The sequence below is a fragment of the Lissotriton helveticus genome, chromosome 2_1 (genome assembly GCF_964261635.1).
Source record: "Lissotriton helveticus chromosome 2_1, aLisHel1.1, whole genome shotgun sequence".
Classification (NCBI taxonomy): domain Eukaryota; kingdom Metazoa; phylum Chordata; class Amphibia; order Caudata; family Salamandridae; genus Lissotriton; species Lissotriton helveticus.
In genome coordinates this window covers 1250263571-1250276450 of record NC_136059.1, presented here as the reverse complement: position 1 = coordinate 1250276450, position 12880 = coordinate 1250263571, and positions in this window count along the sequence as shown.

The following is a 12880-nucleotide window of genomic DNA, read 5'->3' as shown; positions in this document are numbered from 1 at the left end:
TGTTCAAGCAAAAATAGGTGATTTTTGACAAAAGAGATAACACCCCCCCATTACGTCATGCTTCAGGAAGGTGAAAAATGGTCCGTTTTCAAATGTTTTATTTTTGAACGTCAGTTCACATTTGTAGGTAGATCATCAGTTTTAGAGCTAAAATTAGCATGTTTAAAGTGATTTTCATGCTTCCAAGGGCCCTAAACACAAGATTTGTGGAATGGTTAAAAGTGCATGAAAATGGCTAATTTACTCACTCTGAGGTCTCAAAAAGTGTTTCTTTACCCCGGGAAGTGAATTAAATACCATTTGGAGGCATTTAATGTTCAAGCAAAAACAGGTGATTTTTAACAAAAGAGATAACACCCCCCCCCATTACGTCATGCTTCAGAAAGGTGAAAATGGTCCGTTTTCAAATGTTTTATTTTTGAACGTCAGTCCACATTTGTAGGTAGATCATCAGTTTAAGAGCTAAAATTAGCATGTTTAAAGTGATTTTCATGCTTCCAGGGGCCCGGGAAGTGAATTAAATACCATTTGGAGGCATTTAATGTTCAATCAAAAACAGGTGATTTTTGACAAAAGAGATAACACCCCCCCCTTACGTCATGCTTCAGAAAGGTGAAAAATGGTCCATTTTCAAATGTTTTATTTTTGAACGTCAGTTCACATTTGTAGGTAGATCATCAGTTTAAGAGCTAAAATTAGCATGTTTAAAGTGATTTTCATGCTTCCAGGGGCCCGGGAAGTGAATTAAATACCATTTAGTGGCATTTAATGTTCAAGCAAAAACTGGTGATTTTTGACAAGAGAGATAACACCCCCCCATTACGTCCTGCTTCAGAAAGGTGAAAAATGGTCCGTTTTCAAATGTTTTATTTTTGAACGTCAGTTCACATTTGTAGGTAGATCATCAGTTTTAGAGCTAAAATTAGCATGTTTAAAGTGATTTTCATGCTTCCAGGGGCCCTAAACACAAGATTTGTGGAATGGTTAAAAGTGCATGAAAATGGCCAATTTACTCACTATGAGGTCTCAAAAAGTGTTTCTTTACCCCGGGAAGTGAATTAAATACCATTTGGAGGCATTTAATCTTCAAGCAAAAACAGGGGATTTTTGACAAAAGAGATAACACCCCCCCCCCATTACGTCATGCTTCAGAAAGGTGAAAAATGGTCCGTTTTCAAATGTTTTATTTTTGTACATCAGTTCACATTTGTAGGTAGATCATCAGTTTTAGAGCTAAAATTAGCATGTTTAAAGTGATTTTTATGCTTCCAGGGGCCCAGGAAGTGAATTAAATACCATTTCGAGGCATTTCATGTTCAAGCAAAAACAGGTGATTTTTGACAAAAGAGATAACACCCCCCCCATTACGTCATGCTTCAGAAAGGTGAAAAATGGTCCGTTTTCAAATGTTTTATTTTTGAACGTCAGTTCACATTTGTAGGTAGATCATCAGTTTAAGAGCTAAAATTAGCATGTTTAAAGTGATTTTCATGCTTCCAGGGGCCCGGGAAGTGAATTAAATACCATTTGGAGGCATTTAATGTTTAAGCAAAAATAGGTGATTTTTGACAAAAGAGGTAACACCCCCCATTACGTCATGCTTCAGAAAGGTGAAAAATGGTCCGTTTTCAAATGTTTAATTTTGAACGTCAGTTCACATTTGTAGGTAGATCGTCAGTTTAAGAGCTAAAATGAGCATGTTTAAAGTGATTTTCATGCTTCCCGGGGCCCTAAACACAAGATTTATGGAATGGTTAAAAGTGCATAAAAATGGCCAATTTACTCACTCTGAGGTCTCAAAAAGTGTTTCTTCTCCCCGGGAAGTGAATTAAATACCATTTGGAGGCATTTCATGTTCAAGCAAAAACAGGTGATTTTTGACAAAAGAGATAACACCCCCCCATTACGTCATGCTTCAGAAAGGTGAAAATGGTCCGTTTTCAAATGTTTTATTTTTGAACGTCAGTCCACATTTGTAGGTTGATCATCAGTTTAAGAGCTAAAATTAGCATGTTTAAAGTGATTTTCATGCTTCCAGGGGCCCGGGAAGTGAATTAAATACCATTTGGAGGCATTTAATTTTCAAGCAAAAACAGGTGATTTTTGACAAAAGAGATAACACCCCCCCCCCCATTACGTCATGCTTCAGAAAGGTGAAAAATGGTCCCTTTTCAAATGTTTTATTTTTGAACGTCAGTTCACATTTGTAGGTAGATCATCAGTTTTAGAGCTAAAGTTAGCATGTTTAAAGTGATTTTCATGCTTCCAGGGGCCCGGGAAGTGAATTAAATACCATTTGGAGGCATTTAATGTTCAAGCAAACACAGGTGATTTTTGACAAAAGAGATAACACCCCCCCATTACGTCATGCTTCAGAAAGGTGAAAAATGGTCCGTTTTCAAATGTTTTATTTTTGAACGTCAGTTCACATTTGTAGGTAGATCATCAGTATAAGAGCTAAAATTAGCATGTTTAAAGTGATTTTCATGCTTCCAGGGGCCCGGGAAGTGAATTAAATACCATTTGGAAGCATTTAATGTTCAAGCAAAAATAGGTGATTTTTGACAAAAGAGATACCACCCCCCCATTACGTCATGCTTCAGGAAGGTGAAAAATGCTCCGTTTTCAAATGTTTTATTTTTGAACGTCAGTTCACATTTGTAGGTAGATCATCAGTTTTAGAGCTAAAATTAGCATGTTTAAAGTGATTTTCATGCTTCCAAGGGCCCTAAACACAAGATGTGTGGAATGGTTAAAAGTGCATGAAAATGGCCAATTTACTCACTCTGAGGTCTCAAAAAGTGTTTCTTCACCCCGGGAAGTGAATTAAATACCATTTGGATGCATTTAATGTTCAAGCAAAAACAGGTGATTTTTGACAAAAGAGATAACACCCCCATTACGTCATGCTTCAGAAAGTTGAAAAATTGTCAGTTTTCAAATGTTTTATTTTTGAACGTCAGTTCACATTTGTAGGTAGATTATCAGTTTTAGAGCTAAAATTAGCATGTTTAAAGTGATTTTCATGCTTCCAGGGGCCCGGGAAGTGAATTAAATACCATTTGGAGGCATTAATGTTCAAGCAAAAACAGGTGATTTTTGACAAAAGAGATAACACCCCCCCATTACGTCATGCTTCAGAAAGGTGAAAATGGTCCATTTTCAAATGTTTTATTTTTGAACGTCAGTTCACATTTGTAGGTAGATCATCAGTTTAAGAGCTAAAATTAGCATGTTTAAAGTGATTTTCATGCTTCCAGGGGCCCGGGAAGTGAATTAAATACCATTTAGTGGCATTTAATGTTCAAGCAAAAACTGGTGATTTTTGACAAGAGAGATAACACCCCCCCCATTACGTCCTGCTTCAGAAAGGTGAAAAATGGTCCGTTTTCAAATGTTTTATTTTAGAACGTCAGTTCACATTTGTAGGTAGATCATCAGTTTTAGAGCTAAAATTAGCATGTTTAAAGTGATTTTCATGCTTCCAGGGGCCCTAAACACAAGATTTGTGGAATGGTTAAAGGTGCATGAAAATGGCCAATTTACTCACTCTGAGGTCTCAAAAAGTGTTTCTTCACCCCGGGAAGTGAATTAAATACCATTTGGAGGCATTTAATCTTCAAGCAAAAACAGGGGATTTTTGACAAAAGAGATAACACCCCCCCATTGCGTCATGCTTCAGAAAGGTGAAAAATGGTCCGTTTTCAAATGTTTTATTTTTGTACATCAGTTCACATTTGTAGGTAGATCATCAGTTTTAGAGCTAAAATTAGCATGTTTAAAGTGATTTTTATGCTTCCAGGGGCCCAGGAAGTGAATTAAATACCATTTGGAGGCATTTCATGTTCAATCAAAAACAGGTGATTTTTGACAAAAGAGATAACACCCCCCCATTACGTCATGCTTCAGAAAGGTGAAAAATGGTCCGTTTTCAAATGTTTTATTTTTGAACGTCAGTTCACATTTGTAGGTAGATCATCAGTTTAAGAGCTAAAATTAGCATGTTTAAAGTGATTTTCATGCTTCCAGGGGCCCGGGAAGTGAATTAAATACCATTTGGAGGCATTTAATGTTCAAGCAAAAATAGGTGATTTTTGACAAAAGAGATAACACCCCCCATTACGTCATGCTTCAGAAAGGTGAAAAATGGTCCGTTTTCAAATGTTTTATTTTTGAACGTCACTTCACATTTGGAGGTAGATCATCTGTTTAAGAGCTAAAATGAGCATGTTTAAAGTGATTTTCATGCTTCCAGGGGCCCTAAACACAAGATTTGTGGAATGGTTAAAAGTGCATGAAGATGGCCAATTTACTCACTCTGAGGTCTCAAAAAGTGTTTCTTCTCCCCGGGAAGTGAATTAAATACCATTTGGAGGCATTTCATGTTCAAGCAAAAACAGGTGATTTTTGACAAAAGAGATAACACCCCCCCATTACGTCATGCTTCAGAAAGGTGAAAAATGGTCCGTTTTCAAATGTTTTAGTTTTTGAACGTCAGTTCAAATTTGTATGTAGATCATCAGTTTTAGAGCCAAAATTAGCATGTTTAAAGTGATTTTCATGCTTCCAGGGGCCCGGTAAGTGAATTAAATGCCATTTGGAGGCATTTAATTTTCAAGCAAAAACAGGTGATTTTTGACAAAAGAGATAACCCCCCCCCCATTACGTCATGCTTCAGAAAGGTGATAAATGGTCCCTTTTCAAATGTTTTGTTTTTGAACGTCAGTTCACATTTGTAGGTAGATCATCAGTTTTAGAGCTAAAGTTAGCATGTTTAAAGTGATTTTCATGCTTCCAGGGGCCTGGGAAGTGAATTAAATACTATTTGGAGGCATTTAATGTTCAAGCAAAAACAGGTGATTTTTGACAAAAGAGATAACACCCCCCCATTACGTCATGCTTCAGAAAGGTGAAAAATGGTCCGTTTTCAAATGTTTTATTTTTGAACGTCAGTTCACATTTGTAGGTAGATCATCAGTTTAAGAGCTAAAATTAGCATGTTTAAAGTGATTTTCATGCTTCCAGGGGCCCGGGAAGTGAATTAAATACCATTTGGAAGCATTTAATGTTCAAGCAAAAATAGGTGATTTTTGACAAAAGAGATAACACCGCCCCCCCCATTACGTCATGCTTCAGAAAGGTGAAAAATGGTCCGTTTTCAAATGTTTTATTTTCGAACGTCAGTTCAAATTTGTATGTAGATCATCAGTTTTAGAGCCAAAATTAGCATGTTTAAAGTGATTTTCATGCTTCCAGGGGCCCGGGAAGTGAATTAAATACCATTTGGAGGCATTTAATTTTCAAGCAAAAACAGGTGATTTTTGACAAAAGAGATAACACCCCCCCATTACGTCATGCTTCAGAAAGGTGAAAAATGGTCCCTTTTCAAATGTTTTATTTTTGAACGTCAGTTCACATTTGTAGGTAGATCATCAGTTTTAGAGCTAAAGTTAGCATGTTTAAAGTGATTTTCATGCTTCCAGCGGCCCGGGAAGTGAATTAAATACCATTTGGAGGCATTTAATGTTCAAGCAAAAACAGGTGATTTTTGACAAAAGAGATAACACCCCCCCATTACGTCATGCTTCAGAAAGGTGAAAAATGGTCCGTTTTCAAATGTTTTATTTTTGAACGTCAGTTCACATTTGTAGGTAGATCATCAGTTTAAGAGCTAAAATTAGCATGTTTAAAGTGATTTTCATGCTTCCAGGGGCCCGGGAAGTGAATTAAATACCATTTGGAAGCATTTAATGTTCAAGCAAAAATAGGTGATTTTTGACAAAAGAGATAACACCCCCCCCATTACGTCATGCTTCAGAAAGGTGAAAAATGGTCCGTTTTCAAATGTTTTATTTTTGAACGTCAGTTCACATTTGTAGGTAGATCATCAGTTTTAGAGCTAAAATTAGCATGTTTAAAGTGATTTTCATGCTTCCAAGGGCCCTAAACACAAGATTTGTGGAATGGTTAAAAGTGCATGAAAATGGCCAATTTACTCACTCTGAGGTCTCAAAAAGTGTTTCTTCACCCCGGGAAGTGAATTAAATACCATTTGGATGCATTTAATGTTCCAGCAAAAACAGGTGATTTTTGACAAAAGAGATAACACCCCCATTACGTCATGCTTCAGAAAGGTGAAAAATTGTCCGTTTTCAAATGTTTTATTTTTGAACGTCAGTTCACATTTGTGGGTAGATTATCAGTTTTAGAGCTAAAATTAGCATGTTTAAAGTGATTTTCATGCTTCCAGGGGCCCGGGAAGTGAATTAAATACCATTTGGAGGCATTTAATGTTCAAGCAAAAACAGGTGATTTTTGACAAAAGAGATAACACCCCCCCATTACGTCATGCTTCAGAAAGGTGAAAAATGGTCTGTTTTCAAATGTTTTATTTTTGAACATCAGTTCACATTTGTAGGTAGATCATCAGTTTAAGAGCTAAAATTAACCATGTTTAAAGTGATTTTCATGCTTCCAGGGGCCCGGGAAGTGAATTAAATACCATTTGGAGGCATTTAATGTTCAAGCAAAAACAGGTGATTTTTGACAAAAGAGATAACACCCCCCCCCATTACGTCATGCTTCAGAAAGGTGAAAATGGTCCGTTTTCAAATGTTTTATTTTTGAACGTCAGTCCACATTTGTAGGTAGATCCTCAGTTTAAGAGCTAAAATTAGCATGTTTAAAGTGATTTTCATGCTTCCAGGGGCCCGGGAAGTGAATTAAATACCATTTGGAGGCATTTAATGTTCAAGCAAAAACAGGTGATTTTTGACAAAAGAGATAACACCCCCCCATTACGTCATGCTTCAGAAAGGTGAAAAATGGTCCATTTTCAAATGTTTTATTTTTGAACGTCAGTTCACATTTGTAGGTAGATCATCAGTTTAAGAGCTAAAATTAGCATGTTTAAAGTGATTTTCATGCTTCCAGGGGCCCGGGAAGTGAATTAAATACCATTTAGTGGCATTTAATGTTCAAGCAAAAACTGGTGATTTTTGACAAGAGAGATAACACCCCCCCATTACGTCCTGCTTCAGAAAGGTGAAAAATGGTCCGTTTTCAAATGTTTTATTTTTGAACGTCAGTTCACATTTGTAGGTAGATCATCAGTTTTAGAGCTAAAATTAGCATGTGTAAAGTGATTTTCATGCTTCCAGGGGCCCTAAACACAAGATTTGTGGAATGGTTAAAAGTGCATGAAAATGGCCAATTTACTCACTATGAGGTCTCAAAAAGTGTTTCTTTACCCCGGGAAGTGAATTAAATACCATTTGGAGGCATTTAATCTTCAAGCAAAAACAGGGGATTTTTGACAAAAGAGATAACACCCCCCCCTCCCATTACGTCATGCTTCAGAAAGGTGAAAAATGGTCCGTTTTCAAATGTTTTATTTTTGTACATCAGTTCACATTTGTAGGTAGATCATCAGTTTTAGAGCTAAAATTAGCATGTTTAAAGTGATTTTTATGCTTCCAGGGGCCCAGGAAGTGAATTAAATACCATTTCGAGGCATTTCATGTTCAAGCAAAAACAGGTGATTTTTGACAAAAGAGATAACACCCCCCCCATTACGTCATGCTTCAGAAAGGTGAAAAATGGTCCGTTTTCAAATGTTTTATTTTTGAACGTCAGTTCACATTTGTAGGTAGATCATCAGTTTAAGAGCTAAAATTAGCATGTTTAAAGTGATTTTCATGCTTCCAGGGGCCCGGGAAGTGAATTAAATACCATTTGGAGGCATTTAATGTTCAAGCAAAAATAGGTGATTTTTGACAAAAGAGGTAACACCCCCCATTACGTCATGCTTCAGAAAGGTGAAAAATGGTCCGTTTTCAAATGTTTAATTTTGAACGTCAGTTCACATTTGTAGGTAGATCATCAGTTTAAGAGCTAAAATGAGCATGTTTAAAGTGATTTTCATGCTTCCCGGGGCCCTAAACACAAGATTTATGGAATGGTTAAAAGTGCATGAAAATGGCCAATTTACTCACTCTGAGGTCTCAAAAAGTGTTTCTTCTCCCCGGGAAGTGAATTAAATACCATTTGGAGGCATTTCATGTTCAAGCAAAAACAGGTGATTTTTGACAAAAGAGATAACACCCCCCATTACGTCATGCTTCAGAAAGGTGAAAATGGTCCGTTTTCAAATGTTTTATTTTTGAACGTCAGTCCACATTTGTAGGTTGATCATCAGTTTAAGAGCTAAAATTAGCATGTTTAAAGTGATTTTCATGCTTCCAGGGGCCCGGGAAGTGAATTAAATACCATTTGGAGGCATTTAATTTTCAAGCAAAAACAGGTGATTTTTGACAAAAGAGATAACACCCCCCCCCCCATTACGTCATGCTTCAGAAAGGTGAAAAATGGTCCCTTTTCAAATGTTTTATTTTTGAACGTCAGTTCACATTTGTAGGTAGATCATCAGTTTTAGAGCTAAAGTTAGCATGTTTAAAGTGATTTTCATGCTTCCAGGGGCCCGGGAAGTGAATTAAATACCATTTGGAGGCATTTAATGTTCAAGCAAAGACAGGTGATTTTTTATAACACCCCCCATTACGTCATGCTTCAGAAAGGTGAAAAATGGTCCGTTTTCAAATGTTTCATTTTTGAACGTCAGTTCACACGTGTAGGTAGATCATCAGTATAAGAGCTAAAATTAGCATGTTTAAAGTGATTTTCATGCTTCCAGGGGCCCGGGAAGTGAATTAAATACCATTTGGAAGCATTTAATGTTCAAGCAAAAATAGGTGATTTTTGACAAAAGAAATAACACCCCCCCATTACGTCATGCTTCAGGAAGGTGAAAAATGGTCCGTTTTCAAATGTTTTATTTTTGAACGTCAGTTCACATTTGTAGGTAGATCATCAGTTTTAGAGCTAAAATTAGCATGTTTAAAGTGATTTTCATGCTTCCAAGGGCCCTAAACACAAGATTTGTGGAATGGTTAAAAGTGCATGAAAATGGCCAATTTACTCACTCTGAGGTCTCAAAAAGTGTTTCTTCACCCCGGGAAGTGAATTAAATACCATTTGGATGCATTTAATGTTCAAGCAAAAACAGGTGATTTTTGACAAAAGAGATAACACCCCCATTACGTCATGCTTCAGAAAGTTGAAAAATTGTCAGTTTTCAAATGTTTTATTTTTGAACGTCAGTTCACCACATTTGTAGGTAGATTATCAGTTTTAGAGCTAAAATTAGCATGTTTAAAGTGATTTTCATGCTTCCAGGGGCCCGGGAAGTGAATTAAATACCATTTGGAGGCATTTAATGTTCAAGCAAAAACAGGTGATTTTTGACAAAAGAGATAACACCCTCCCATTACGTCATGCTTCAGAAAGGTGAAAAATGGTCTGTTTTCAAATGTTTTATTTTTGAACGTCAGTTCACATTTGTAGGTAGATCATCAGTTTTAGAGCTAAAATTAGCATGTTTAAAGTGATTTTCATGCTTCCAGGGGCCCTAAACACAAGATTTGTGGAATGGTTAAAAGTGCATGAAAATGGCCAATTTACTCACTCTGAGGTCTCAAAAAGTGTTTCTTCACCCCGGGAAGTGAATTAAATACCATTTGGAGGCATTTAATGTTCAAGCAAATACAGGTGATTTTTGACAAAAGAGATAACACCCCCCCCATTACGTCATGCTTCAGAAAGGTGAAAAATGGTCCATTTTCAAATGTTTTATTTTTGAACGTCAGTTCACATTTGTAGGTAGATCATCAGTTTAAGAGCTAAAGTTAGCATGTTTAAAGTGATTTTCATGCTTCCAGGGGCCCGGGAAGTGAATTAAATACCATTTGGAGGCATTTAATGTTCAAGCAAAGACAGGTGATTTTTTTATAACACCCCCCATTACGTCATGCTTCAGAAAGGTGAAAAATGGTCCGTTTTCAAATGTTTTATTTTTGAACGTCAGTTCACATGTGTAGGTAGATCATCAGTATAAGAGCTAAAATTAGCATGTTTAAAGTGATTTTCATGCTTCCAGGGGCCCGGGAAGTGAATTAAATACCATTTGGAAGCATTTAATGTTCAAGCAAAAATAGGTGATTTTTGACAAAAGAAATAACACCCCCCCATTACGTCATGCTTCAGGAAGGTGAAAAATGGTCCGTTTTCAAATGTTTTATTTTTGAACGTCAGTTCACATTTGTAGGTAGATCATCAGTTTTAGAGCTAAAATTAGCATGTTTAAAGTGATTTTCATGCTTCCAAGGGCCCTAAACACAAGATTTGTGGAATGGTTAAAAGTGCATGAAAATGGCCAATTTACTCACTCTGAGGTCTCAAAAAGTGTTTCTTCACCCCGGGAAGTGAATTAAATACCATTTGGATGCATTTAATGTTCAAGCAAAAACAGGTGATTTTTGACAAAAGAGATAACACCCCCATTACGTCATGCTTCAGAAAGTTGAAAAATTGTCAGTTTTCAAATGTTTTATTTTTGAACGTCAGTTCACCACATTTGTAAGTAGATTATCAGTTTTAGAGCTAAAATTAGCATGTTTAAAGTGATTTTCATGCTTCCAGGGGCCCGGGAAGTGAATTAAATACCATTTGGAGGCATTTAATGTTCAAGCAAAAACAGGTGATTTTTGACAAAAGAGATAACACCCTCCCATTACGTCATGCTTCAGAAAGGTGAAAAATGGTCTGTTTTCAAATGTTTTATTTTTGAACGTCAGTTCACATTTGTAGGTAGATCATCAGTTTTAGAGCTAAAATTAGCATGTTTAAAGTGATTTTCATGCTTCCAAGGGCCCTAAACACAAGATTTGTGGAATGGTTAAAAGTGCATGAAAATGGCCAATTTACTCACTCTGAGGTCTCAAAAAGTGTTTCTTCACCCCGGGAAGTGAATTAAATACCATTTGGAGGCATTTAAGGTTCAAGCAAATACAGGTGATTTTTGACAAAAGAGATAACACCCCCCCATTACGTCATGCTTCAGAAAGGTGAAAAATGGTCCATTTTCAAATGTTTTATTTTTGAACGTCAGTTCACATTTGTAGGTAGATCATCAGTTTAAGAGCTAAAATTAGCATGTTTAAAGTGATTTTCATGCTTCCAGGGGCCCGGGAAGTGAATTAAATACCATTTAGTGGCATTTAATGTTCAAGCAAAAACTGGTGATTTTTGACAAGAGAGATAACACCCCCCCATTACGTCCTGCTTCAGAAAGGTGAAAAATGGTCCGTTTTCAAATGTTTTATTTTTGAACGTCAGTTCACATTTGTAGGTAGATCATCAGTTTTAGAGCTAAAATTAGCATGTGTAAAGTGATTTTCATGCTTCCAGGGGCCCTAAACACAAGATTTGTGGAATGGTTAAAAGTGCATGAAAATGGCCAATTTACTCACTATGAGGTCTCAAAAAGTGTTTCTTTACCCCGGGAAGTGAATTAAATACCATTTGGAGGCATTTAATCTTCAAGCAAAAACAGGGGATTTTTGACAAAAGAGATAACACCCCCCCCCATTACGTCATGCTTCAGAAAGGTGAAAAATGGTCCGTTTTCAAATGTTTTATTTTTGTACATCAGTTCACATTTGTAGGTAGATCATCAGTTTTAGAGCTAAAATTAGCATGTTTAAAGTGATTTTTATGCTTCCAGGGGCCCAGGAAGTGAATTAAATACCATTTCGAAGCATTTCATGTTCAAGCAAAAACAGGTGATTTTTGACAAAAGAGATAACACCCCCCCCCATTACGTCATGCTTCAGAAAGGTGAAAAATGGTCCGTTTTCAAATGTTTTATTTTTGAACGTCAGTTCACATTTGTAGGTAGATCATCAGTTTAAGAGCTAAAATTAGCATGTTTAAAGTGATTTTCATGCTTCCAGGGGCCTGGGAAGTGAATTAAATACCATTTGGAGGCATTTAATGTTCAAGCAAAAATAGGTGATTTTTGACAAAAGAGGTAACACCCCCCATTACGTCATGCTTCAGAAAGGTGAAAAATGGTCCGTTTTCAAATGTTTAATTTTGAACGTCGGTTCACATTTGTAGGTAGATCATCAGTTTAAGAGCTAAAATGAGCATGTTTAAAGTGATTTTCATGCTTCCCGGGGCCCTAAACACAAGATTTATGGAATGGTTAAAAGTGCATGAAAATGGCCAATTTACTCACTCTGAGGTCTCAAAAAGTGTTTCTTCTCCCCGGGAAGTGAATTAAATACCATTTGGAGGCATTTCATGTTCAAGCAAAAACAGGTGATTTTTGACAAAAGAGATAACACCCCCCCATTACGTCATGCTTCAGAAAGGTGAAAAATGGTCCCTTTTCAAATGTTTTATTTTTGAACGTCAGTTCACATTTGTAGGTAGATCATCAGTTTTAGAGCTAAAGTTAGCATGTTTAAAGTGATTTTCATGCTTCCAGGGGCCCGGGAAGTAAATTAAATACCATTTGGAGGCATTTAATGTTCAAGCAAAGACAGGTGATTTTTGACAAAAGAGATAACACCCCCCCATTACGTCATGCTTCAGAAAGGTGAAAAATGGTCCCTTTTCAAATGTTTTATTTTTGAACGTCAGTTCACATTTGTAGGTAGATCATCAGTATAAGAGCTAAAATTAGCATGTTTAAAGTGATTTTCATGCTTCCAGGGGCCCGGGAAGTGAATTAAATACCATTTGGAAGCATTTAATGTTCAAGCAAAAATAGGTGATTTTTGACAAAAGAAATAACACCCCCCCATTACGTCATGCTTCAGGAAGGTGAAAAATGGTCCGTTTTCAAATGTTTTATTTTTGAACGTCAGTTCACATTTGTAGGTAGATCATCAGTTTTAGAGCTAAAATTAGCATGTTTAAAGTGATTTTCATGCTTCCAAGGGCCCTAAACACAAGATTTGTGGAATGGTTAAAAGTG